Source organism: Elephantulus edwardii, unplaced genomic scaffold (assembly GCF_000299155.1).
Source record: "Elephantulus edwardii isolate Elephantulus edwardi_28Jun2011 unplaced genomic scaffold, EleEdw1.0 scaffold00084, whole genome shotgun sequence".
In the NCBI taxonomy this organism is placed as follows: domain Eukaryota; kingdom Metazoa; phylum Chordata; class Mammalia; order Macroscelidea; family Macroscelididae; genus Elephantulus; species Elephantulus edwardii.
Window position 1 is genome coordinate 1,204,524 of NW_006399834.1, and position 14,893 is coordinate 1,219,416.

Sequence of the window (14,893 nt, forward strand, 5' to 3'; positions counted from 1 at the left end):
AAAATAATTTCTCCTGAGTGCTGCCTAGTATTCCATCTTGTGAATGTACCACAATTTCTCAATCTATTCACTTGTTGATGGGTATTTTAGGAGAAGGCTTACTTTGTTTTTTTCACAATGTTTGGAGCAGTCTGCTATTATCTTGACATTATGTGAGGTGTTTCTTAGTATGTGTTAGGATATTTCTGTTGTGTCTATGTAGGTTGTTGATAGTTCTTTATCTTTATGATGTTATTTATTGGTGACAGATTTAAAGTATTCTATTTATGGGTAATGGCAAGTAGCTATGCCAGGATTCCTTACTGGGCCTTCGAAGAGGGAAAAGCTCCCCTTTCCAAAAGTCCTTCAACATCTCTTTTGGCTGCAATGTAGCCTTGCAGGAATCTTGCATGACCACTGCCCACTCCTTTTCAAGTTTGGGATTGTCTTTTTTGGTGCTTAAAAGCATAGCAGCCAGAGACCAACTTCCTGGGCAGGCAGCTGAGCTGCCTCTATCTGGTGTGTGGTCAAGTGAGTGGACTCTTAACTCTGTTCTCAGTATATACAGTTTTGTGGTATACTAACCTTAGTCTTATCTTCCTTAGTTAATTTATTTCCTCTTGCTGGGTTGAATATCTTTTGGGGTAATTCCTTTAAATCATTTCTGAAACAAGACACAGTCTCTCTCTCTCTCTCTGTGTGTGTGTGTGTGTGTGTGTGTATACTAGACAATCAAATCTACTAGATTCTGTTGGTTTATCTGGAACATGAGATATTTGATCTATATAAATTCTTAATCCTTTTTAAGCTCTTAAAGACTCTTTTTATAAGTAAAGGAGAATTTTCATAGCTTGGTGGGCGCATCAATGGTTAAGTAGTAAAGTTCTCACCTTTTATGTGAGAGTTCCAAATTAATTCCTGAGCAATACATCTCTTGTACCATCAAACATCTGCCAGTGGAGGCTTGTGGATTGCTGTGGTACTTAATAGATTTTAGCAGAGATTCTAAACTAGGAATAATATCCTGACAGTCTACCTGCAAAAATCAATGAATGAAATTATATTAATTACAAGTTCACTCTACAACCAATCTGATCATAGGGGTGCATGTTGCAGGGCTGGGAATAAATTTGTTCCCATGACTTGAAGACTCATTCAAAAGGCAACAGCAATAAGACATATTCACTGAGACACCATTTATCATATCTTTGATGATCAAATTGTTGACTATACAGAACATTCCTAATTCTTGAAAATGACCTGTGAGCTGCTTTTGTCAGATGTTTTGTTACACTTAGGTTCCACCATGCCAACTATGACTTGTAGCAACATTCTGAATAGGAGATTTGAACTTTGCCCTATCCTGCACTATCCTCACATTCTCTAACAGTTTTGAGCCCATTATTGTAGTCACTGTGTCATTTCCCTTCATTGAGAGTCACCATCATTTTTGGTAACTCTCTACTTTTCCAAGCATGATGTCTTTTCCCAAAGTTTGGCTACTTCCAACAACATTCCCAACATATGTGAGCCAAAGTTTTATCATCCCTACTGATAAGACACAACCTGATTATATTTCCTTAAGACAGAATTGTGCTCTTTTAGCAGTTTCTGGTATATTCAATACTACAATATTATATACAAGATTGAGTTTTTCTAAAATTGGGAAGCATGTCTTTTGACCTCACTTCTTACTCTTGCTGACATTCAGTTCACTTGCAATAATTTCAGGGGATGGGTACTTTTTGTTTATTGTAAATAAGTCTCAACCTCTGGAGCCATTCTAAGAATTTCTTTATATTGCACAATTCATACAAATAGACATGTTTTTGGTGTACGTTGTTTCAATGAAAAGTTATTGTTTACCTTTAGTGGTCCAGACCTTGTTCTACTAAACTTTGCAAGAAGAAATGAGCCAGACCTGTTTTGTGTCTTGTTGATGTCTGTTTGGGCAGACAGATGAAAATGAACAAAATCCATCAGGATAAGTTTTCATGCTGTGGTATGTAAAACAAAGTGAGTAAATAATAATGAGCTATTGATAGCATAATAGGGTAGAGGCTACAGCAAGAATATTGAAGGATTATGTGAAATTAATTCATGAAAGAAGATATGGCATTAAATGTGGACTTCCTCACAACTGTACTAACAAGTGTTGTAAAATCCTATTGCAATAGAAAAATATGACAAATTGTGAGATATCTTCCCACCCCAGGACAGAAGATTCTCTACATTTTTGAGATTTTGCTCAGTAAATTCAGTTTTTCAGTCAAAGGTAGAAGGGAGGGCAAATCTAGAAGAGGCATAACATGCTTTGTATACAGCAGAGCACAGGCAATGGCTTTGATAGGCAGGCTTGGATTGCTCAGGGTCAGAGCTATAAAAAGATACAGAGCACAGTATGGTCAGATACCATCTTCTTAATACATTACAAAAGTCAAACCAAAAAAATTAAAGTCCATTCTCAAGTACAGAAGTAGATGGTATTTCAAAGATCATTTCACAAAAGGTCAGCAAGAACACAAGAAATCTAAAAACCCTGCTGTTCTCCAATCCAAAGCCCAAGGCACGAGCTTCCTGTTTTGGCTTGCTATTGATTTATTTAGGTGTATTTGAGGGTTTAAGTATAATAACAAACATAAACTTCAGAATCTGAAACTTAAAATTCGCATCCTGGTAAACTTCATATTAGGAGGAACATAGGCAGGTATTTGGACTTTATTTCTGTAGTGTTGAAATGACTGGGAGTTGGCAAAATGTTCAGGTATTCTAAAAATCATCTGGATCTTTCAGGTTTTTGGCCACCAGTTTTCAAAATTGAGAGTTTTATTATTTTTTATTATTATTTAAGAATTTCTCAGTTTTGTCAGTATTGACGTGTTGGGTCAGATAATGCTATATTGAGGAGGATGGCTTTATGTTATGCAGAAAGTTTAACAGCATCCCTGGCCTCTGTCTGCTAAATGCCACTTAGGAGCTCCTCAGTTTTTATACAAAACTCAGTCAGATCAACAAGGCTTTTGAGCTATTCATTACTGACCTTCCATAGTTTTCCAAAGCAGTGAGTCACAATGAGAAGAGACTACCCATATCCTTCTCCTGAAAAGTCACTGGTGGAATTGAACCACTATATATGATAGGAGAGAAAAGAGCAACACAATTTTTTGTGGGCTATGAAAATGTGGCCAAATGTTGTCTGGCTTTAAAAATCACTCTTGCTTGTAAAATGCTTTTTTTAAGTTTCTCCATCTTGTTAATAGAGGCTTTTACTAAGTTTCTTTTATTAACAAAATTGGTATGCAGACTGTTATGAGTGAATGAGAAGAACAAAGCAAATCATCTGTGCCTCTATGATTGCTATGAGTCTATTCTTTTAGATGGTAAAAATATTGAAAAGAAATAATCTCTTTAAATGAGATAACTTAAGAAGCTGAAAATATAGACAGATAGAAAATAGTCTTTTGATGAAAGTCAGAGCTGCCAATAAAAAATATGCAAATAGTGTCTACTGGGATTGTTCTTTAGTTCTCCTGGATATTATATACAAAATTGATAGAGAATATTATTGGCTGCATTTCCATTAGCAATTCTGCTAAAGCCCAAATATAAATTGAGTTTTATTTTATACCTACTTTCATTTTTCATGATTTTATACTGAAGGACTACAATTGTGCCTCACTGTGGTCTGAATCTTCCAGTCACATAGTAGTGTAGTCTAATGCTTCTGCACTGCTTTTACTCTCAGCCAAGTGGTATAGGATGGTTTTATAGTTTCCATGGATAATACATCTTAGCATTAGCTTTCAGAAAAGTACACAGGAGGATTCTGTCCTTAGAACATGTAAGTAATGAAGTCCAGCTTCCCTACTCTGAAAGAGTTTTATCAGGTCTTTTAAATATTGGGAATTCTCTTTTGTGCTAGTGCCTTTTTTTTTGATAGCTGAAGTTTTAAAAGGTTGAATATTTTAACTCTATTTTAGAACCATTACATGTGTATTTCCACTTCAGGAAGTGGAGAAAGTATATATGGAAGGAAGTAGGAGAAATAAGAGATGATCACCATTAAAATTTATGCTATTCTAAACTTTTATTACACATTTTAACATTATTGGTAGCATACTATAAAATATAATTTATATTCTGCTAGTTAAAACTTAGCTCTGTATCATAAACTTATTTCTCTGACATTTAAAATCCTTAGAATGTATTTTTTAGAAAGATGTGTTAAATTAATCATCATAGAAGTTCTTTTGTTGTCAGTAAAGATAATCAGCATAATCTGTTAGTACAGAAGAAAAGTTAAGGCACAGAAGTGGTTTGATTTCATTCTATCCTTCCCTCATGTTAATTATTGATGCTAAAAAAGGAATTTGAATCTAAGTTTCAAATTATTAAATTTTTATCTCAGAAAGATCACTGTCAGAATTGGATTACCTTTGCAAGGGAAAGCACTAGGAAACAGGAACAAAAACATGGTGGGGAATGAAGATGTTAAAAAAAACTATTTGAAGAGAAGATGCAAGTGAGAAGAGAACCTAATGAACTATCAAGAGTCTACACAAATTAAAAACACTTGGTTAGTGATGCATGTGGAAGGCAGGGTGAAGTGTGGGATTTTAATAATTCTGAGGTGTTAATGTATCTTTTCTTTACCCAAAGAAAAAGTAAGGAGAATTGAGAGGAGCATGATTACAGGTAGCCATTGCTGAACATTCATGACACATTGTGTGAAGCAGGAGGTTATATGATTTGGGTGATGTACAGATAATAATATATATATATATATATATATATACATATATTCAACTAAAATGTGTTGTTGTTATGTGTTGTCAAGTTGCCTGTGACTTATAGCTACCCCATGTACCACAGCTCTGAAGCCTGTCCTGAGCCAGTCTCACTGACTCCAACACACCAACCCTCATTATCCCAGTTACTAAATCAATCCATCTCATCCGAAGTCTTCCTCTCCTGCACTGTTACGCCTCCTATCTGAACATTATGTCCTTCTAGGATCGGTGCCTCTTGGCCATGTGCCCAAAGTGTGTGAGACAGACTTTAAAAATCCTTGCCTCCAAGAAGAAACTTGTTTTTACCCTCTCCAATACAGATCTATTTGTTTTCTTAGTGGTCCATAGTATGTTCAAGACTTTTCTCCAGCACCACAGCTCAAACTCTTTCTTCCATCATTCTTAGTCATTATCCAGTTCTCGGATGCATATCAAATAATTGAAAAGACCATGGCCTGGATAAGGCACACCTTAGTCTCTAGATTGACATCATTGCTTTTCAGTATTCTGTAGACGTCCCAGTGCAATTAATCTTTTGATTTCATGACTGCTGGTACCAAGAGTGTTGTTGATTGTGGAGTCAAGTAAGCTGTAACTGCGAACATCTTCAATCTCTTCTCCATTCATCATTGTTCTGTTAATTGGTCTTCTTCATGTTGAGCTTCAATCTATATAGAAGACTACAGTCCTTGATCTTTTGCAGTAAATGCTGCAGGTCCTCCTCAGTTTGATCAAGCTAGGTTATATCATCTGCATAACGTAGGTTGCTGATGAGTCTTCCTTCAATCCTGATGCCACACTTCTCTTCATAAAGCCCAGCTTCCTGATGATCTGCTCTGCTTCTAGATTGAAAAGGTCTGGAGACTGAACTCACCCCTGATGCAACCTTTTTCTGATTTTGAACCATGAATTGTTTCCTTGCTGTGTTCTGAGGACTGTATCCTGGTCTGAGTATAGGTTTCACATGAGCACAATGAAGTTTTCGGGGATTCCCAGTTTCCTCAAGGTTAGCCATAATTTATTGTCAAATGCCTTTGCATGGCCAATGAAACTTAGATAGAAAATTCTCTGCTACTCTTTGATTTCTGCCAAGATCCAGCTGACATTGGCAATAATGTCTCTAGTACTACAACCTCTTTTGAACCCAGGTTGTATTTCTGGTAGTTCTCTTTCATTGTACTGTTACAGTCATTTTTGGATAATCTTCAGCAGGATTTTGCTTGCGTGTGATATTAGTGATATTATTTTATACTTTTCATACTCTCTAGGGTCACCTTTTTTAGAATGGAAATAAATATAGATCTTTTCTGTTTCTATCTCGGTTGGCCAGGTAGTTGTCCTCCAGATACCTGATGAGCATGTCCAGGGCAGCATCTGTTTGTTGAAATATGTCAAGTGGTATTCCATTAATTCCTAGGGCCTTATTTTTTGCCAAATTCTTCAGAGTAGTTTGTACTTCCTCACTCTTGCCCCTTGTTACTTCTTTAAATTCTTCTGTGCCAGCCACTTCTTTTTGTCACAAGAACTCTGTATACTCCTTCAATCTTCTTTTAATGCTTCCTGGATTACTCAATATTCTTACCATAGCATCCTTAAGTATTGCAACTCACAGCTTGAATTTGTTCTTTAGTTACTTCAACTTAAGGAATTGCTGAGTGAGTTTGGCCCTTTTGATTTTCCAACTTCAGCCTCTTGCACATTTCATTTTACTTTGCTTTGTATTCCTGAGCTGCCCTTAGAAATCTTCTATTTAGCTCCTTAACTCCTTGATTTTTCTTCTCTTTGTTTTTTTGATTCTCAGTATCTAGTGCAATATTCAGAGTCCCATCTGCCTTCTATTTTGGTCTTTTCTTGACTATTCAAGATGTTCTGGCTCTATGTTAATTCCCAGAACCTCAGGGTTTTCAGATTCACACCTACAGTTGGCTGCCTTTTGGTACATGCCTCTCAGAGCCCTCTGTGGGGAACCTCATTGTAATCTGAAGTTCTAAAGGATAGAGACGAGCAGCTCAAATAAATGCCAGCATTTCCCTGAAGGTTCTAATCTTCAGATAGTCCAGTCAGGGAAGGATTAGCAACAGGAGGATGCAAAAGATACTGGTGTGGCTGATGCTGTATTAGTTATCTAGTGCTGTTATGGCAGAAATATCACAGGTGGAAATTATTCTTTCACAGGTTGAGGGGCCTAGTAGCCTAAATTTTTCTATTTGTCCTCTGAGGAACAAAGCCCTTGCCTATTTTCAACATACGTGAGCCTGGTGTTTCCTGGCGATCTCCATATTTTTTGCCTTTCTTCTGTGTCAGGAAGGGTCTGAGGCACAAGGAAGCTCTCTGTCCCTGGCTGCTTTTTCTTGGACATTCTGATGTCTCCCTGATTTCTGCTTGCTCAGGTAATCTCTTTCATAACTGAAAAGAAATGTATTCCAAACACAGACTAATTCTGTGGATTGCATCCTATCTCATTGACACAACTATAGCTAATCTACTTTGTTTATATTATAGAGTTTAGGATTTACAATATGCACAATGATTACATAAGCTCACATAATGAATTGTCCTTACTCCCAAGTATCAGGGCCTAGCCATGTTGACACATAATTTTAGGATGTTGTTGTTGTTGTTGTTGTTGTTGAGTATCTTAGAGTCAAAAACAACACAGAGCTGACCCTCTGGCAGGTTTTCAGAGTCAGTTAATCACATGGAAGGAGACTGTTCTTCCTTTTTCCACAGAGGAGCTGGTGTACTTAAAACTGAGTGCCTTTGAGATTTCAGTGTAGCTTCTTGCCACTAGTCCATCGCAGCTCCCAATCCAATTCATAACACTACAGGTTGAAGGCTTCATTCAGGCCTCAATAACCCAGCTGGCCTCTTGGAGATATTTCAATCATGTCTCTCCTCCATGCCCTACAGGCATATATGCTGGGCTGTAGTCCAAATAGACATTATGCAGAGCAAAGCTGTTGTTCCATAGTGAAAACAATGCAATAGAATGTCTCATGGGATATGCCAGTGAAAATATCTGATAAGTTATTGTAATAGTGGCCTGAAGCTGGATGAGAATTATAAATTTTATTCAAACAACAAAACGAAGGGAAGAATATTGAGAAAGAGAAATACCTGGGCTATAGCAGTGAACTCTCACTTAAAAGACAGTTGACATAAGAGATAGAGATTAACTCATCCAGGGTAAGCATTTATATTGAGAGAGGAGAACATCAGATGGAGCCTTCTCTGACTCAGATGAACTTCTCTAGTAATCTGTGGTGGTGATGGTGTTGTCATGTGCTGTCAAGTTGCCTGTGACTCATCGTGACCCTATGTACAATGGCCCTAAACCCTGCTCTGTCCTGTTCCAATCATATTGTTTCTGACACACCTATCCTATAACCCCAGTCACTGAATCAATGGTATTACTGAGGTCTAATTTCTTCACCAAAATGCATTTTGTCACCACATGAAAACATTTCAGTCTTGAACTCACTGGACTCACTGCAACATTTAACATTGATCATCACTTTCTCTTTTTCTTAAATTCATCACCAGTTCAGTCATGGTCATGAATTTCTCACCCTTTCTAGCCTAGTCATGGTCACTGAACTAAAATCAGAACAGATATAAAATGGGTTAAGTAGAATAACTGGAATAGGAATGTAAAATGTAAACATTTTAGAATGACAGACTTACAAGAGGTGTAGTGAGCCCTTTCAGGAGCCTGATACGGAAGATTGGGCTCTTACCAGGACTGTGGAGAACAACACACACCTAAAAAAAAAAACAAAACATGGTTGTTTCAAACTCTACCAGTCAAAAGGTTTAATATGCAATGTGAAAGCTTCCTTTGCTTTCTAAGAGGCAGATTAAGTTTCCAGCAGGGAATCAATTTATAAATCTTCTTGTCTTACTATCATTTTGGCTCAACATTTTTAAATTCAAGTCTGTTCTGGTTTTGCATTGTTACGCATGACTGAACCTGCAAGCATTATTTCAAATCCTTGTTTATTAACACATGGTTGTTCCTCCTTTCTTTTGAGTTTTACTATGTTGGCTCATCCTGCAGAAGTAAGCTAACAATTTTAGAACACCAAAAGACAAATTCTTAAATCCCTCAGCTCTCCCCTTCTTGATTTTTGCATTACTTCTGAGTATTTCACTACTTTCTTTTATTTCCTAAACACAAACTGAATTGAGGGAAGTGTGTGGAAACTATTCAAAATTATTTATTCAACATCTATTTAGTGCAATCCCTCCCTGAGATAGACTGACACAATGACCACAATGAGCTTGGGCATTGCGGAGATTATGAAGATGGTGCAGGGTAGGTAGGGCAAGATTTTCATTTGTTGTTCATAGAGTTGCTATAAATCAAAGGCAACTTGATGACACTGAACAAAAAATTTAGTATGGATGAAGTAAAAGAGTTCTTTGTTGTTAATAACCATTGAGTCAGTCCTTGACTCATGGAGTCGTCATGCATAACATAAGATAGAATGTTTACTGGTACACTGGAAATACAGGGTGTCGTAAAAGGAGTGGCATCCCCTTCATAAACAACATGCTTCTGGAAACGCTATGAACTTTGATACATGATGATAGTTATAGAAAGGCTTCAGGCCTTTTGTTCATAGGGTTGCTATGAGTTGTGCTCCACTCGATGGCAATCAACATGAAGTAGAAAACTAAGCCTGTAGAAGATATGCTGAGTCTAAATCAGCGTTACAGCACCTCACAACTAGAGAATCAGCATCTGACAGCATATGTCTATATTCATACCTCATTTGTAATTCACTCACTTTTTGCTGTTGAGTCAGAACTGACTCATAGTTGACCCTCTATTGGGTTTCCAAGGTTGTAAATTGTATGGAATGAGATGATTCATCCTTATTCCTCAGAGCTGCTGATAGATTTGAACCTCCATAGAGGTGTGACCTTTGGGTCAGCAGTAGAATTCCATATGGATTATGCTGCCAAAATTCTCACTTATTAAAATGTAATCATTCTTAAAAAAAACAACAAAAAATAAACTTAAAAAAATTAATAGTTCTTTCTTCCTCTCCCCCCTTTTAAGCTCATTCAGAGAGCCCTCAATCAACAGGGGCTTCCCTCAATGACAGGTAGCAATAATATTTATCTTACCAGAAAAATTGTTTCATGCCACCTCCAACAACTAGATGTTTGATAAATATTTAAATATAAGTTTGGTGGACTGCCCCCTGCCTGGAATGCCCACCTAGTCCCTTAATTCTGTTTCTGTTTGAATAATAAGGGAAACTAGGCTAAGTAAACACAGTGAGATATTCAGTGGTGACACACGTGTCAAGAGAAGCTCTTTAAAAACAAAAGTGCACAGATTTAAGAACATTAGTGAACAGCTACACAGGGAAGAGTGTGGAGGCAGTTTACATCTTAGGGACATAGCCCTTCCTGAAGTAATGACCATAGGATAACTGAATGTCTCACTTCTCATCAATCTTTCTTCTCAAACCTACAGTTTTGTGTTCTCTCTTTCCCCCTCTACATCCTTCTATCCTTCTACTCTAGCAAATACTTAATATTTCTGATTTACTTTTCTTGAATCCTCTTTTGCCTCATCTCTATCACCATCTTAATTAAGGACAGTTTCTCTCTTTTTACATTCTATTGCCATATATTTATGCATCCACATATTTCATATAGAGTTCTGATAATGTTTTCTTAGCGTGTTTAAATGCTAACCAAAAGGACTAAAATGGATCCAAATCCACCCTAGGCTATACAGTAGAAAGATAGTCTTTCCCCATTAAGATTTATAGACATGGAGCCTAATTTAGGGTCACTATGAGTCTGAACTGACTCTATTACAATGAGTAGGTAAGTGATGACTTAATGCTTCCTTTGGGTAGTCAACAGCTTTTAGAAATAGGAAGAATTTCTTATTTGTTGTATTCCCTATAGAAAAAAAACATCCACCTTATAGGGAAATCTATCCTGGAAGGTCCCAGGAGTTTTGCATATAATGTGTAATACTTAGATGTCAAAATTAAAATTCAAAACACATGCACTGAATAAGAACCATTTCCGTTTTAACAGTAGAAGATGAAATGATGTATCTTTTCTTTTTCTCTGGAGTCCCTCACTTTGTATAGCTTTCCAGATCTTCCTCTCTTTAATGTGACACTACTAGAACCCTAGGAACTTTTTTTCCTTGTAAAAGAAAGATAAAGGTGAGAGCATTGCAGGGGAATGGGTGAGTGACTACTTAATATTTCCTTCACATAGTCAATAGCTATTATAAAAAGAAAGGCTATCTTATTTTCTAACATTCAGAAAACACCTTTCACACAGCTTGCACTGTTATTGTTTCATTTAAAATTATTTTTTTTGCAACTACACTGTGGGATAAACTATTCTGTGATTTAAATATTATTATTCCAAGTTTATTGGATAAGAAAGATGAAATTTAAAAAAAAAGGATGAAATCCAGAGAAGTGAGGTAGCTTGATTTACAAGTAAAGGAACTCAGGCATGGCAGCTGGATAGCACATGCTATTTCCACTGAGCAACATCCCGTTCACAAAATATCATTCTCTACCATGCCATTTGCTATATTTCAGCCTCATGAAAATAAAACTGCTTTGATTCTGTCCTTTTTTACCCCCCCCCCCTTACACAGGGGGCAAGGATTAAATTTCCCATTTGTATGAGCTAGAGATTAGCCTTTAATATGAACAACTTAATAGTAAATCCCACTACTGTTGAGTGTATTCCAACTCCACTGGGTTTCCAAGGCTGTAAATCTTGTGGGAGGAAACTGCCTATCCATAGCCAGTGGAGCAGCTATTGTATTCAACGCACTGACCTTTTGGTTTGTAGTACAACACAATACTCTAGAGATCCTTGAACAGGGAATAGGGTTTCTATTTAGATTTAGTCTAGCAATTAGTCTCTAGGTTGACAAGGACTTTCCCAATGCTGACAGTTTTGGAATTTATGGAATTATGTTTTTGCTAGTTGGTCTCATGAACTAACTAGTAGATGATTCTTTTAATTAGATCTCAGGCTATTAGGAAAGGATTTGTCTATAACTTTTATAGATAAGTCTCACGTTAGCTGTAGAATAAGGACAAGAACACCAGCAAAATTTGCTAAACTATGTCATAGATACTACAATCTCTGGTGCCCTCAGGTGAACTTTGAAAATGATTATAGAATTCCAATACCCAACTAGCATATGAAGCTGTTCCACTCTTTAAGAAGGCCTATTTCCATTCCCATTTTATTTTATCTTTGCGTCAGACCCCTCTTCGTTTACCACATGGATGCTTTCTGATTCATAATGTTAGTATTCATGAAGGGCTTTATGGGGCAAAACATTGTCAACCACAGAAGCAAGGCTATAGATTCCAAAGTAGCAGAATGTTAAAGAATAAAAACACTTTCCTGTTAAAGATGAATAACTTTTCCAAATTGAGGTGCTCAGTGTGGTGATGTCACATAAATATTTATTGCCTTTACCATCACCCCTAGTATTTGGAAGAAGGAATGTAGTTCTAGTGGTTAAGCAATATTTAAAAACTCAAGATTAAATTCAGAGAAGTAACTTTCCGGGGGACAATAAACCAAAGGTACCTTATGTAGATACTGAGTCCTTAACATTTTCTTATTGATGATGGTAGGGGTCACTTCATCTTTTTGTTCTTTGAGAGGTTTCATTGTTCAAATTGCCCAATCAATATTCATATTCATATTCTCATTCGTTCTCTCTCTCTCTCTCACTCTCTCCTCTCTCTCCTCTCTCCTCTCTTCTCTCTCTTTCCAATCTCTCCAATCTTTTTAATATTTTAAAGATACTCTGCTAGAAGACACAAGGGATAAAATTTGAGTAAGACATGTTTCTTACTTTTCAGAGAGTGTAGTGCAAGGTGATGTTAGACAAGTTAGGCTGACATAAGAAACAGTCCAGTAAACCATAGAGGGCAGATCACAAAATAACAAAAGAAATAGTGATTTCAGTTGCAGAAAATCTGGGGCAGAGAAGATGACATCTGAACAAGTCTTTGATATTTGCAGAGATGAGAGAAAGAGAAAACAGATTTTATTTTTTTTAGCAGATACAATAGTATAATAAAATACATGAGAATTTGTAGCATGTAATTGTATAGTTGGAAAGATTGACCTGAACTAGAGATCTGCTAAAAGCATTGCTCAAACAGAAGTAATACTAGAATTCATTAAGAAAAAGACTAGAATTCTTTAAGAAATTATTTTTAAAGTTGCCTTTTCAGGTTTCAAGGCTAAGTAACATTCACTAACTTTCTGCTCCTATGTTCTCAGTAATTTTTTGGTACTAAATTTTACAATCTAATATCTACTTTTAATTGTTTTCATGATATATAGTTTTCCCCTAAAATGATTCATGTTTAATACATGACACTGTCAAGTCTGTCTTGCCCAATTTTAATATATTGTTATTGTGGTGTGCCATTGAATCAGAATGGACTCATGGATGACTTCCTGGCAGGTTTATGACTTTCTGGCAATTTTCCTATTGAATAGTCTAGTTTCATATTTTTTTAGAGATTATTTGTATATTTGATTTGTTTTTCTAGTATATATGCTGAATATGAATTTTTAATCAGGTAATGGATTGTAAATATTTTATCTCTATTGATTGTCTTCACTATTTTAATGTTGATTTTTAATTAACAGAAGTTTTAAAAATTATTAAGTTCTATTTTGTCCATCTTTTCTTTCCTCTCTAGTGTACTTTTAGGATGCGTGTAAGAACTCTTAGTATTCCTCAAATATATTCTCCTGTGATTTCTTCTGGGAACTTTATTATTCCTTATAACTGTTGTGGTGGTAAGCTCTTCCACATTGCCTCCAACTTGCAGTGGTCCTATGTACAACAAAGCACTTCCTGCTCCTGTGCCGTCTTCACAATAATGACAGTATTTGGACCCATTGATACAGCCACTGTATCAGTCAATCACATTAAGGGTATTTCTCTTTTTTCAGAGATCTTTTACTTGACCAAATATTATATTTTTTTCTCCAGGTACTGGTCTGTCCTAATAACACATCCAGAGCACTAAAATACCTCAGATGAAGTCTTGCCAACCTCTCTGCTAAGGATAGTAACAAATTGAATCTTACGGTATATTCAATATTCTTCACTAACACCATAATTTAAAGACTTCAACTACTATTTGGTCCTTATTCATCATGCAGCTTTTGCCTCCATATGAGATGATTGAAAATACCATGACTTGGGTCAGGCGCATCTTAATTCTCAGGATAACATCATTGCTTTTTAGTACCTACAAGAGTTGTTTTGAAGCAGACTTGTCCAATGTAATGCAAAATAATTTGACCAGGAAGCAGTTGTTAGAACCAAATTTTAAGTGATATCCAAATGTGATTTGTAGATGATATTGCATGTACATAGAGATGGTGCATTCCTGGAAGTGAGATGACAAGTGAACTACAATATTGCATATTCCTTAGTTGAGTACAGATTCTTCTAATCTGTGGTTAACATTACTGAGTTCTCTGCTGAGGACTACGTGGAGCTGGAGAAGAGTATTGCATAAACCATTGACTGCTGTAGAACAAACAGATTTATGCTGGAAAGGGTAAAACCATGCTGCTCCTTGGAGGCAAGGATTTTGAGGCTTCTTCTGACATACTTTGGACATGTTGTAAGGCAGGATGAGTCCTTGGAGAGGGAGGTAATGCTTGGTAAGGTGGAGGGACAGCACAAGAAAGACTCTCGGTGAGATGGATTGGTTCAATGACTGGGGTAATTGGGGTTGGTATGTTTGAGACAATAAGTTTGGCACAGAACAAAGCAGGGCATAGGGCTGTTGTACATAGGGTCACTATGAGTTTCAAGTGACTCAACGGCACATTAACAACAATAACAACATTTCCACGGATGTCAATTGTGGAAATTATTTAAATGGTGAGTGACTCTGCTGGCATTTGAAATAAATACCAATGGCAATGCTTCAAGTACTATGTTGTTTTTTGTTATGTGCCATCTAGTCGCCTGTGACTCATAGTGACCCTATGTACAACAGCCCTAAACTCTGCTCTGTCCTGTGCCAATCGCACTGTCTCTGACACTCCCATCCCGATTATCCCAG

General features: G+C 36.6%; 1 pseudogene; it reads right to left on the minus strand.

Annotated features, from left to right (window-relative positions):
- The window catches only part of LOC102862286, a 55,741-nt pseudogene that overhangs the window by 2,185 nt on the left and 38,663 nt on the right, over nt 1-14,893 (minus strand).